Below are 14,605 nucleotides of genomic sequence, written 5' to 3' on the forward strand. Positions count from 1 at the left end.
AGATGTCATGAGGAAACACTCGGGCCCTCAAATTAGGGAGTGGGTAAGAGTCTTGGGTAGAAGGTTAAAACTACCAAAATGAAAGCTTCACACATGCAGTTATGAATGGATAACCATACATGAATGGTTATGAATGGATAACCATCCAACCATACAAAGAGGTCAGGTGGAGGGTGGTGGGTCAGGACAATGGGCACCTGGGAGGGGGTGATGAGGAGATGGCAGTAGGAGCCCCACACTGAGACCTAAGTAGTAACTCCACTTCTGTATTAATTCCAGGCCATTAGTGGTCCCTGCATGATTAAAATATGTATTTTTAGCACGTGTCATAGAATCAGAGTCATTATTAATTTAATCCAGTGACGATGAGGCCCAGTGACAACGACAACAACAATTCCTCTTGGCAAGGATGCCGAGAGGATCCAGCACAACGGCCCAGCTCCCAGGCACTTGCACTGTCGCCAAGACTGGCTCTGGGGTGGTGGCTGGCACATGCCCACGACGTCCGGTATGGCTGGAAAATCTCCTGAAGCAAGCTAAAGAAAATAAAATCCCTTTCACTCTGACTCCTTCAGCCTCACTTCCACCCATTCTGTGAACCAATACAACCTTTCTGCTCTCCTGGGCCTGACGTTTTTAAAACTTACCCAGCTCTTAACCTGGTAGATGACAAGACCCATGATCTCCAGGCGATGTTTTGGGAGATCAGAACCTCTTTCAAGCACTGTGATGTGCCTGCTCTATTTTCCTTTCAGAAAGAACCCTCATAATTGAGTCTCTGTCCTTCTGAAGGATTTCACCTGGCCTGGGCTTTGGGTTAAAAGAAAACTGGCTTTCAGCAGAAAGGGAGGTGGAGGGGAGGTTGTTGACACTGCTCTCCCAGCCCACTGTAGGTAAGAGTTTTTCCTCCCACACAACACAAGGAACAGAGAAGTCCTTTAAGCTTTATAAATACTGGCAAGGCTCAAAGAGCAAGTCACCAGCCTTAAAAACATGTCTCTGTTTCCTTTGGCTAATTTGCAAATCCAGTCATATTTTCAGATAAGAAGGTAAACAGAGGGTGGAGGAGATTAAGGAGGCCTATCCTAGGCCAGTATCTGAAGAGAGAGAGAGACTGGGAGAAGAAATGTTACTGGAGTCTTTCCCTTTCAGGGAAAATGTTGGTAGCCAAGCCCATAATAGCTCCCAAACCCAGGAGGTGACAGAGGTGAGCCCTGTTCTCTGCCCCTTCAAGAGAAAAATCAGGGCACCAATGAATAAGGTGCCAAACTCATGTGTACTGCATCCCAGTCTTGAGGCTTATAGGCAGGGAATGGGGTTGAAAAAGAAGTTGGCCAAGTCTGCAGTCTATAGAATTCTAGAATGGAAATGGGAGGCTAGAGATGGATCAACATCCTATTTCTTAAAAAAAAATAAAATACCTTGTGCTAAGTCACTCTTAGCAAGGATGCTGAAGAATATTCCCAAGATGGTAGAAGCAGGGAGTTCCCCATTGTGGTGCAGCAGAAACAAATCTGATTAGTATTCATGAGGACGTAGATTCAATCCCTGGCCTTGCTCAGTGGGTTAAGGACCCAGCATTGCCATGGGCTGTAGTGTAGTTTGCAGACATGGCTTGGGTCCCACATTGCTGTGGCATAGGCTGGCAGCTGTAGCTGATTTGACCCCTAGCATGGCATTCCATATGCCATGGGTGTGGTCCTAAAAAGAAAAAAAAAAAAAAAAGTAGAACCAGCTCAGAACCTGGAAAATGGGGAGGCAGAGGGAATGAAACAAATTTTCTGAAACTGAAGGCAGGAGTTTAGAGGACTGGAAAGCCGATGCGCAGCTTTTATAATATTCTCAAAGAAGCACGTGACCCTAAGAAAGATCAGGAACCAACAAACTAGATAATCTTTGAGGTTCCTCCCTCAACAAAACACCAGGTCCTTATGCCTCTGAATTCAAGCTGAAGTAGATACCTTTAAAGACTTAAACACATACCCTAACTAGAAAGTGGCTCCATAAAGGCAAGGATGTCTTTTCTTTCTTTTCTTTTTTGGCCACTTCACAGCACATGGAGTTTCCAGGCCAGGGATCAGATCTGAGCCATGGTTGTGACCTACACCACAGCTGTGGCAATGCCAGATCCTTTAACTCACTGCCCTGAGCTGGGGATTGAACCTGTGTCCTGGCACTGTAGAAACACAACCAACTCCATTGGGCTGGAACTCCAAAGGCAAGGATTTCTGTCTTTCCTTCCCTGCTGCCCCACCAGCATCCCCAACAGTAACTGACACATGTTATGTCTTTGGCAAACATCTCTTGGTGAATCTAGATGGACAGACCCCAACCAAAGCCTCTATTTCTTCTCCTGAGGTGACCCATGAATAAAAATGTCTCATTTGACTGGCCATGGAGGAGCTAGGTCTCAGCAAGTGTTCACTTTGGATCTTATCTGCACAGATTCAAATGTCTTCCCCAGACTTCCAGACACACACATCTGGAACCTAATGTCCCAGCTCCCAATTATTTAATCTGATGGGACTACCCTGAAACGGCTCTCCCTGCCTGTCTAGAAAGGAAGGTGTTAACTGTGGCCCCAGATACCAGATTTACAAAAGGCTTCCGCCTGCTGCCCTTGACTTCAAACCTTTCCCTGCTGTTGATATTGAAACCTAATTGTGTTGATGTTGGTCTCCAAGGTAAACAGAGTTTACAGGGGAAATGTTTGGACCTCAGAATTCCGGTTTGTTCCAAGATTGAACTAATGGCCGGAATTGTGAGCATTTCCCTTCATTTCCTTTGAAAGTGCTATTGATAAGGCAGCCCAGGAGACAGCCCCAAACCATGCATAGGGCAGCCATGATCACAAACAGCCTCTAGAATACAATGGATACTTGCAGAATTTCACCTGGAGGAAATGCCAAGAATGGTACCTCAAGGTAGACCCCAAGATCCTAAGAGCAAGGAGAGAGGGGAGAGGAGGGCAATGTTAGGAGAGAAAAAAGGAATACACAGCAGGAGTTCATCTCTTGTTCTCAGGTGGCTGTAGGGTGAGAACGCTGAGCCCTGACCACTTGATCCAAGTCCCCAGAACTTGTCCCTTTGGAGGAAGAATTTGGCAAAGAGACTGAGGGTAGTGAGGCCAATAAGTATTTATTAAGAGAGAAGACAGAAAAGATAGGTGTGGAGAAAGCACACGTAGGCTCCACAGATGGGACGGGGGGTGGATGAAAAGGAGAGAGAGATAGAAAGAGGAAGAGGGTGGCAGGTGCTTTGGACGTCATTTAAATCAATTGTGTGGGGACAATCCTTCCCGGCTTCCTCCAGCCAATCATCTTGCTTTGTCTGGCCTTGAGCCCACATCGGGCCTGATTCAGGGCCCTCTCCGGTGTGTGTGTGTATCTTTTAGCCAGGATGGATTCTATTGCCAGGATTTCTGGGAAGTTGACAGGATGTACTATGGTCTGCTGCCCTCCCTTCTCTGACCCCTGAGGAACCTTTCTGTGAGTGTGTAGTTCTGGAGGTCTCCTTGACCTTAAGAACAAGGAATAGGGAGTTCCTGTCATGGCTCAGTGGTAACAACATGACTAGTATCCATGAGGATTTGGGTTCAATACCTGACCTCAAGAACAAGGAATAGGGAGTTCCTGTTGTGGCTCAGTGGTAACAACATGACTAGTATCCATGAGGATTTGGGTTCAATCCCTGATCTCGCTCAGTGGGTTAAGGATCTGGTGTTGCCATGAGCTATGGTGCAGCTTGCAGTCGCAGCACAGATCTGGTGTTGCTGTGGCTCCGATTCAACCCCTAGTCTGGGAAATTCCATTTGCCTTGAGTGCAGCCCTAAAAAAGCAAAAAAAAAAAAAAAAAAAGAAAGAAAAGAAAAGAAGAAGAAGAATGAGAAATGTGACATGGTCTCTATCTTTTATCCAAGCAGCAGGATGCAGCTCCTCCTTGCTCCTGCTATCATCTTCATCCTGAAGCCATCTGTCCACAGGGAACAAGTTATATACAGTTGCTCAGCCTGGGACCCATCTATCTCCTGCTTCAATCTGACCTGCTGATCTCCACCCTTACAACATACCCATTGCAAATGAAAGCCTTTTAATTGTGAAAGTACATTGACCCTTTTCAACAGCCCCAAGAGAAAAGTTTTATTTTCCCCCATTTTATTGATGGGAAAAGTGAGGCCTCAACACTTGCTAAAGGTCACACAACAGAGGGGACCAAGCTTGGACTTATACTAAAGTCTGCATTCTTAGCCACCAGCTTGCATAGCCTCTCTTTATGCTCAAATCCTGCTCCTCCCTCTCATCACCATAAGTATCCTTGCCCATCATTGGAGGATGGTTTCTGAGTTCAACTGTGACTCCTCAGGCCTGGAGAGAAGAGAAATTGAACATGTGAAATAAGGAACTCAGATATGGGTTGTTGTAGGTTGTAAAGGCTGGAGATGGGAGGGGAGCTTGGTGGAAAGGTCCATGAGCTTGACCCAGGGTAGGATTTGAGGTGAGTAAGGAACATAGCCAGGACTATGTGCTAGAAACAGCATGCTGACAGTTGCCTACCAGCCCTCATGGAGCCCCAAGCAATACAGACACCTCTGGCTGTCCAGGGTGAGGAAGTCTGGCCCACGGCCTTCCCAGAAGGGGTAAGCCTGGCAAACCTCAGCCTTGTAACCCAGTCTGGGAAGCTGGCCCTTGTAGGGTTTGGCAAGCAGGCATCTGTGAGCTCAGCAGGAGAAGATGCCAATTGTCCCTGGTTTAGAGAAGAAAGGATCTGCTATCCCCATTGCAGGTGGGCCCTCACACAAGAGAGATTGCCAGAGTGCCCAGCTCCATTTGTTTCTGACATGTGTAGCATCCCATTCAAATTGGAGCCAGGCTCATCCTTGGCCCACAGGGCTTCAAGCTCTGAAAATGATCCCTACATTGTGCTACGCCAAGTGTGGTCCAGACCCCCGGGAACATGAACGTCATTGCCCGGGAGCACATGAGAAACACAGAGTCCCAGGCTGCACCCAGACCTGCTGAATCAGAATCTTTAAAGTCTGGGAAGCACTGTCCTAGATGCTGCCCCAGCCTAGGATCAGAACCCCTGCAGCTATATCCCCCACATTTGCTTAACATAAAATTTCCCAAGGGAATTGGACATGGGCTGAAGTTTGAGAGCCAGGACAGGAGACCTTTGAAATGTCATGAGGACGTCATTACTGTGGCATTCGAACCACACCTTTCAGATGCCTCTCCTACACAGGAGCATCACAGAAATTCCTTTGGAGATGGCATGGAAGGTATCATCCTTGATGTGTTGACAATCTACTTCTAAAAAATATCAGTGAGAGTTTACTAACAGAGCAGGTCTGAGAACAAGCATGACAACCCACTAAGCTCCTTTCTCTACATTTGTAATATTAGAGGCTAAAATCCCACTGCTGGGCTAGCTTCATTTCTTTTTGAAATTATAAGATTTCCTCAGGAGAAAAAGCACATCTACATTCAGACTGTTTTCAGAGCCTGCTTTTCTCCATGGCAAACTGTAAGCAAGCCTTGTCATGTGACCCCCAGGGAAAATCTTCAAAGTGTCATTTCTCTCCACCTCCACTGCTGCATCACAGCCCATGTGTGCCTGCCAGGAGCTTTTTAGCTGGTCTCACTGCTTCTACATCTGTCCGCTTCTGGTCTCTGCTCCACAAAGCACCCAGAGTGGTCCCTGAAGGATGCAAATCCCATCGGGTCATATCCCAGCCTAAACTTAAGAACTGCCTGTGTCCATTTGTTTTGGCTGCTATAACAAATTGCCATGAGCACGGTGGCTTAAGACAACAAAAATGAATTGTCCCACAATTCTGGAGGCCAGAAGTGCACATCAGTATCACTGGATTGAAACCAGCATGTTGACAGGGCCAGGTTCCCTCCAGAGGCTCCAGAGGAGAATCTTTGCCTTGCCTCTTGCAGCTTCTGGAAGCTGGTGGCATTCCTTACCTTGTGGCCACATCTCTCCCTCCCTGCTCACACCGCTGCCGCCTCCTCCTCCATCTGAGTCAACTCTCCCTCTGCCGCCTTCATAGGGATACATGTGATGGCACTTAGGGCCCAACCAGATAATCCAAGGTAAACTCCCCATCTAAAGGTCCTTAACTTCATCACATCTGTAAAGTCTGTTTTTGTCCCATTGGATGATACTCATAGACTCTAGGGACTAAAATGTGGATATCTTTAGGAATATTATTCAGTTTCCCACACTATCATTCCATTGCCTTCTTAAAATTAAAAATCTTTACTGTGGCTCTGAGGCCCCATGTGATCTGGCCCTTTCTCACTTCTCAGCCCCATGTTGATCCACATTCCTCTTCTTTCAGCCAACCCCTTGCATCTGCTTTTCAATTTTCAAGTATGTTCTCACCAAAAGGCCTTGGCTCTTAGAGTTTCTTTTGCTTAGAAAGCTATTTCTCTTGGCCTCATTTGATGAACAAATGAATGAATGAACTAATGTCTTATTCCCAAGAATTCAGGAAAAAAGCAGCAGCAACATGAGTAGACATTAACTTTGCCTACATCTGAATATTGCCTAGAGAGTTGTCTGGTTAATGATGCCCCCAACTACTCTTCCTTAAGGTGATAGATATCCAAAACTATCCATAGCACTTAGTTACCTGTAAGTTCTCTCTGGAATGGAGTCACTTTAGCCAGCAAAGTCAGAACTGCAGTAGGGAAAATGCCAATGGAACTAGCTCCAGTCTCTTTGTTCTTAGACAAAACAGGACAGTCCAAGAGATAGAAATCTATTTTGACTTCCTTTTAATGATGTTTATTCTTTTAGTAGTCATTGAATACTCACTGCTGATTTTGGTGGCAATTGTACAAAGGCCACTGCTGATGGCAGCATCCTGCCCCAGAGACAGGAGGCCTGCCTGTGGTTAAATGACCTCTAATTTTCTCCTGACTCTGGAAACAAGTCTATCATTAAATGGAATTTCTAGTGTGCTGTTATGATGAAAATGTAAATAGAAGTTCTTTCTTGCTCCAAAAAGAAGGAGCCTGAATTTCATATCATTAGACACATCCATAGCAATCAGTACATTATGACTGGTGGGTGGGCTCAAGCAATCAACCCACCTTGTTTTAATTTGCCTGGGTCTTTCGCATTAGCAGTTTCAATCTTGCATCCTGGGAAACCCCTGAGTCCCAGATAAACCAGGACAGTGGGTCATCCTAGTGGTAGTTCAAGGCCTATCCCTAATACCTGAAGGACCCCAGGGAGAAAGGTTACAAGCACAGGCATGTGTCTAAATATAAAGAAGTTATAAATCATGCTAACACACTGCTCAATAAAAATGATATGGTCCATCTTCCTACTATCATGAAGATCTTCAAAGCTACCTGGAAAGCCAGGTTTTAATTCCAAGTTATTGGACTCCACTCTGGCTTCTGGTCTGTTTCCACCTTCTTTTCCCACTCCGAGCTCCGTCCCACACTTCAAGGGGTCTTGCTCACACATATGCGTTTCCTCAAACTCTGTCCACATCCAATAAACTGCAACCTCTTGGTTCCCCCTCAGTCCTATGGGTAGGTAAACTGTACCAAGGTCCATCCTTAGAGGAGGATGGCTCCAGACAAGAGGCCACTCTGCTTTGGAAGTGGTATTAGAGCCCTTTAAGCAGGGAAGGGTTTGCGGAACCTGTGCCTGGCCTGGAAGGGGTAGATGACCAGTGGGCCAGAGCGAGGCCCTCAGGACAGAAGCCACTCTTGCCTGTGGGAATCACCTCTTCCCGAAGGCTCCTTGAAATTAGAAACCATGGGATAGTTACCAAGGTCCTAACACACCATCAGGTCCTCCTGGAAAAAGGTCAGAGCTGACCAACCCAGACAAATAAAGGTTGTACAAAACCTTTCAGATGCCCTCAGACTATTCCTAGAAAGAAACAAACTAAGGTCCTCACTAGAGGAAACAAAATTATAGTGTGAAAGGGGGAAAAAAGTCATGATGCAAAAAAGAAGTACTTAGAGAATGGCTCTATGCCTGGAGATTGATATGAAGAATAAGTCACAGAGAGGAGACCAGGAATTTAATAAGCTCATCCTCCCCCAGTCAATGCTAATCCAGGTTTCTGTTTTCCTTCATGGGATCTACTTTGATGGATGATACAGATTGTAATCGAAGTATCAGGAGATTAAAAGCCTTACACTCTGGAAATGACTTGTTGCCATGAGTACAGTAAGAGCCAGGCTGCCAGTTATGACATAAACAACAGCAGAGAGGTGATTTGATATGAAGTGGTGAAAACAACTGTGAAGGTAATTGATGTGGTGGTTAAAGCACAGTGTCAAGTAAGTGGGGTGTAAATAGTGCCTCTGTTGTTCACTATGTGAGAGAGAGACCTTAGGTGAATTAGTTTGGTTATTTGAGCCTTGGTTTTGCTAACCAAATAGCACCTATCATATATGATTGGTACAAGGATGAATTGAGACATGATTTATAAAGAACTCAAACAGCATTTGAAACAAGGCAAGTGATACAAAATACCACCTACTAGGTCTAAGTGAAGTGCTGATGGTGATAATATTGCACTAGCAGAAAAGTACTAGTTGTCAAGAAAAATAAGTACTGGAATTCTGGGCAGCCGTGGCACAGGGAGTTAAGAATCCAACTACAGCAACTCAGGTAGTTGCGGAGGTGTGGGTTCAATCCCCAGCCTGGCATGGGGGATAAAGGATCTGGTGTGGCCATAGCTGCAGTGTAGGTTGCAGCTCAGATTCATTCCCTGGCCCAGGAACTTCTATATGCCACGGGTGTGGCCATAGAAAAAGGGGGGAAAAAGAAGTTATGAGAGGTTTAGGTAGACTTCTTATATTCTGAGGCTCACTGTTTGGGAGTCTGGAAAGGAAGAAACTGCCTTTTTTTTTTATTGAAGAACAGTTGATTAACAGTGTTGTATTAGTTTCAGGTATACAGCAGTGATTCAGTTAATATGCATAAATTCTTTTCCAGATTCTTTTCCATTATATGTTATAACAAGACATTGACTTTTGTTCCCTATGTTACACAGTAGGTCCTTGTTGTTTATCTCTTTTATATATAGTAGTATGTATCTGCTCATCGTAAACTTCTAATTTATCTTTCCTTAATTATGGAGCTGACTTTAATTGTAATAAGACATCAGGTAAAAGAATCTCTTTGGGGAAGGAGACGATGTATGAACTAAGCCTGTAGTAACAGCAGATACCAAACCAAATGGATAGGGAGACACAAGGAAACATGACTCTCTTCCATTGAGAATATGTGCCCGTGAGCACAGAATCATCTCAAACCACGTGGGGGACACCAAGACAAAGTGCTGAGCACACTCACCGCTGCACTCACAGTTTTACAGACCCAAGCTGAGTCATCGTAACAATTCAGTCACATCTCAAGTGATGGAAGGCTGACCGCTCACTGGCAAGCCTGAATCACCACATCACTAGCAAGTATCCCCATCCTTGGCCAAACTTAGGTACTACTCAATTTGTAGATGAATCATTTCTAAATTAGGCATGAAGTTTTCCAAATTAGCTCCAAGTGATCTAATATCTGGACAGGAAATATATATTACTGAATTGGAGGAGGGGACATAAGGAGAGAGAAAAAATAGAAAGAAGACTGTGTTCTCTAAGAAAACTATTTTTCTTTTGAAATATAGGAACTATTTTTACAAAAATGAATGACTCACTTTATTTTTCTGATCATCTAAAAGGAAAGCATGTGTGTGTAATGGAGTGCTTTACAACCAAATAAAGATGTTATGCAGGCAGTAGCCTTTTAATTCAGTTTGCATTACTCTAGCTATGTTTAAAACACACATACAAGTGCAAGATTGGTTTATTTTTGGGCTGGATTGCCTAAGGTCTTCCTACCATCACAAATAAACTTTGCACAAATCCTTCTCATGCTTTCTGAGATGCAGGAACATAGCTCACCCAAAGATGCTCTCTGACTCAGTCACTCCAAGTTCCTGCTCTTGTTCCCAAGTGCTGCAAGCTGCACTGCAGAGCCCTTGGCTTTTTGGGAGTAAGCTAGGAAGGTCCAGAGGCTCTCTTTGCCTCATTGTTCTCAGTGCATTTGTTACAGGTTTTCCAATACCTGGCCACAAGGAGGAATAAGCATTCATGGTTATCGCTTTGATCTCTAGAAGTAAACAGACCAGGGTTTCACTCCTGGCTCTGTCACTTCACTCTGCAAATACAGACAAGTTGATTATCCTCTTAGAGCCTCAGTGTTCTTATCTGTGAAGTGGGTAGACTTTGAGTCCCTGGCTCAGGATTACTGAGAGGATTAAGTGTGACCATCTTGGTCAAGTACTTGGCTCAATGCCTGGCCACACAGCCAAGAACTTCACAAATGTTTCCTCTATTCTTTCTATTGGAGGGCTGTCTGGACTTATTTATTTAGACACTTTGGAAGTTAAGCCACTGGAGTCTGAGGTTTTAAATAACAGAGAACAGTAATATCCAGCCAAACTGATCTTCTTTCACCTCAGGGCCCATATTTTTCCTATCATAAAACACCCCATTCATCATCTTTTGCTGTAACTGCTTGTTTAACATCTGTCTTTCCTGGGAAGAGTAGATCTTGTGAATCTTTCATTACTGCTGCATGCCCCACACCCAACAGAGCTTTTGGTATAGAAAGAGCTGTGCAATTGTTTTTTGTTAAATGACTGAAAGATGGAACAACCAAGAGAACAGTGGAATGAGAGACAGACTTAATGACCAAGTGAACCACAGGCCAAATGACTGAATGATCCATTGAGTGACTGAATGAATGAATGAACTAATAGATGAATGACAGAGACTGGTCATCTACATTCTACTGGAAGGTATGAAAATACTTCCTATATGACAAAAGATGAGACTACTAAGTGCAGGAAATGTAGGGTCTTTGGGGGAATACGGAAGAACTGGTTTTGAGTGTTTTAAAGAGTTCAATTCTTCCCATTTCCCTTACATCAGTGATGGGATGGTGATTATACCCTACTGGAAAGCATTACTCACTTCACACTCACATAGCCCTCGAATGGTACATCCCTCCCATCCTCCATCATAACCCAAGATCTGCTTGACAGCTTCTGGCCTCAGAATGTCAGATGACATCATGGCCAAACCATGTGTCTTGGGCTGTGAGAACAAATGGGAATATCAACAGGAAGCCCCATATCCTTCTCTGCCTAATTTCTGAAAAAGAAGAATCTTCCCTAAAATCGCCCACCCCTCTCTTCTGAGTGAGCTCATCCAGTCTTTCCAGAAAGGCAGTCAGTGGCAAAGTATTGCTGGACTCCATCAGGGGGATTTGGTGTCTTCATACTTTGTTCATCAGCCATAGGACACACTCATCTTTCAGAAGCTCTGGATTTCTGCCCACAGATGTCTGGACATGGCGTTGCATTCTCAGAGGACCTCTTAGGATGTGCACACTTAGCCAGAGAAGAAGCAAATTGTTTTTAAATTATAACCTGCCTCAAACTAATGTACTTGAAATGACCATTAGATGATATTTTGACTATGCTCATCTCTGTGATTTTAATGAAATAACTGAGTCAATTAATGCAATTTCCCATTGTGAGGGAGGAAAAGTCTCCCAAATCCAAACTGAGAAAAACCTTCAGGGTCCCTGGGAAGATTTTCTAAGAAATCCAAGCATGATGACTGCCTACCTGAAAATGAAGGAGCAAACAATAAATAACTGCATAATTAAATCACAATTACACAGCCATGAGGTATTAAACACCTTCTCCATGTGAGGCATTAGATTACATGCTTTCTGTACATCAGTCCATATACTCTGTATGGCAACACCATGAGATTGGTATCACTGCCTCCATTTTACAGATAGGTAAACTGAGGCTTCCTGCAAGTTCTTAAGACGGGATGTGAACCAAATTTGCCTATTCTCAAAGCCAATGCTCATGCTCCTCTACAGGCTGCACCATGGCCCACCAAGATAGGAGGGAAGGGTGAGGGCCAACGAAGTGGAACACAAGGGTGGAATGTAACTTAAGTGGCATAAAGGGGTCCCAAAAATCTGGACAGGGAAAGGGGAAAAGACCTCATGGACACATGAACATAGTTTTCTAATAGATCAATTGTCATTGTGTGAGAAAGGGAGAGCCCTCAAAATAGATCCCAAAGGCTAGAAAAAATAGATCCATGACAGACCCAAAGGCAGATTTCAGCCCAAGAAAACGAGACGCCTTGTATCAGTGAGTGCTGCCCCAAATCGCTGCAACTCACTGGTCAGGGAAAGAGCTCTTTGACACGAAGACCATCCAAGCAGATGGTAGGAAACATCTTACTGGGCACCAGAGTGTGGAATGGGATGGCTCAGAGGTCCTTTACAACTCCCAGTCCCTCTGTTGGCTTTGGGGACACATTCACCAACCATCTGACAAAGTCAGCCTTGCCTGCACCCAACCCCCACCTCCCACAGGCATGCGAGTAAAAGAACATTTGTGGAAGTGGTCCATGGAGACAGTTTCATCTCCCTCAGGATAGAGAAAACAATCATGTTATTCTGAAACTATCTGTAATAAACAAGGAAGAACTGGGTGGATATTGGAAGAGAGGCCATCTTGGGAAAGGAAGGAAACTATGGGTGTTACTGTGTGCCAGGAAATGCCTTAGGCACTTCCTTGACTCAAGCTGGGCACCATGTTCTTGAAGTACTGCTCATCATTTTCATCTTACAGGTAGAACAATCTAAAAGAGAGTTAATTTGCTCAGAATCACATAGCTAATAATGGGTAGAACCAGGATTCAAATTCGGATTTGCCAAACCCAGTGAGAAGGAGACTGGGCAGGGCCCTGAGAGATGGAACTTAAGACAGGTAGGTATAAATGGGCAGAAAAGCAATAATAAGGCCACAGCATGGAGTAAGACACAGGAAATACATCCAAATGAGCAGCTCAAACAGGTCAATTTAATCACTAAGGAAAGGCAAGAAAAAGGAAATGGATCAAACTGGACATCACCTCCTTCACAATTCATTCTAATTTTAGCCTTGAACCCAAGCTACAGAACAAGTTCCAAATTGACTGCAAATAATGTAGGTTCACAGATGGGACTTAAGACATTTCAATTTGAACAAAACATACATATGTCAACTTTTCCCCAAGAGTAAATTTCAGAAGCACTGTTACCAGTTTTTTCCAGAGTACAGAATGATTTCAGTATCCCATGTGGAGATGTTACCAGGTAACACAGGTTCATGAGGCTTTGGAAAATTAAAATGCCAACATGGCAAAGAGAATGAAAAACATGGTAATGAGAAGGGATGTTAATGACAGCTTTAACTATACTGATTTTTATGTCTTCTCTGTTCCTTAAGTTCTCCTGGCACTAAAGGGTGCTACAAGGCTTCTCCCCAACCTCTCACTAATTAGAGATTTCCTGATGGGTTGAAACATCATTATTTCCTTATTCTAAAATATACTTTATCTAAATATTTGCTATAATTGGGCTGTTGAGCGTTTGAGGGTTACCTACAACTAGACCACAGGTGTTAAGTGTGTATTGAGGGAGGGAGGTGGCTGAAATGATTTTTATGTCTATGCTAGGGATCCAGACCCTACGCTGTAGGAATTAAATGTGATGGACTTAGTTTGACATATAGCAAAACAACAACAAAAAAATGGTTGCTGGTGCTTTTAGGTGTGTTTTGTAGTTTTTCTTAGTACTGCCTTTGGAGTTGGACATATGGGTCCAAATTCAGGCTCTGCAACCAGCTGTATATTGTGGGGAAATTACATAAGCTTCCCAGGGCTCAGCTTGCTTTTCTGTGAAATGGCACTAAAACTATAACCACTAGAAAGTGTGCAGTGAAATTGCTTGGGGATAGAGTCTGACAGTCTTGTTGGTGGGAGCTCAGAAAAGGCACTTGGGCCCAATTATCCAGAGCATGTCCCTTGAAGCTGGGCAATTCCCTGCTGGAGAGGCCACTGTAAACCCTCCACCCAGTCTCCTCCAAGCTAGCCCACCCCCCCACAGCCACCTCCCCCAAAGGTCAAAATCATTCTTAGGCTAGAAACTCAGAGCTTCAGGTTTGTCCATTCAATAGCCTTTCTCCTTGGCCAGTCATAGCAACACCTCACACCCAACAGGCCTCCAGGCACACAGCAAGTACATTGCTATCTCTGGGTTGCAAACTCCACGCAGGTCAGCAAATTAGAGAAATTCCAGCTTAGAAAGAGGGCCCAGCTCAGCCAATTGCTCCAGGTTCCCCAGTGCCTCACACACAAGCCTCATCCCCAGAGATCCAAGACTAGAGTCATGTTAGCTGGGGCCTGGCGTGGGAACACTTCGTGTCTGGAAGGTCCACCAGGGCCCAGACCCACTGCCACACACAGTCCCACTTTCTCTCCTCACAGGTGAGGGGACCGAGGCACTAGGGAGGGAGACAGCCCAAGTCACTATCACTGGCCAAAGAGGACCGTGGTCAGTCTCCTTAAGACGCAAGGGCAAGCGGCAGACCTGCCCAGGTGGAGCCCTCAAGCTCCCATCTTGCTTTGCCCAGCACCTCTCTCTCTGGTTTCCCTATTTTAATTAATTGTGAAGTCCCACATCTTTTTTAACGAACTCACACAACAAA

The sequence above is a fragment of the Phacochoerus africanus genome, chromosome 1 (assembly GCF_016906955.1).
Source record: "Phacochoerus africanus isolate WHEZ1 chromosome 1, ROS_Pafr_v1, whole genome shotgun sequence".
Classification (NCBI taxonomy): Eukaryota; Metazoa; Chordata; class Mammalia; order Artiodactyla; family Suidae; genus Phacochoerus; species Phacochoerus africanus.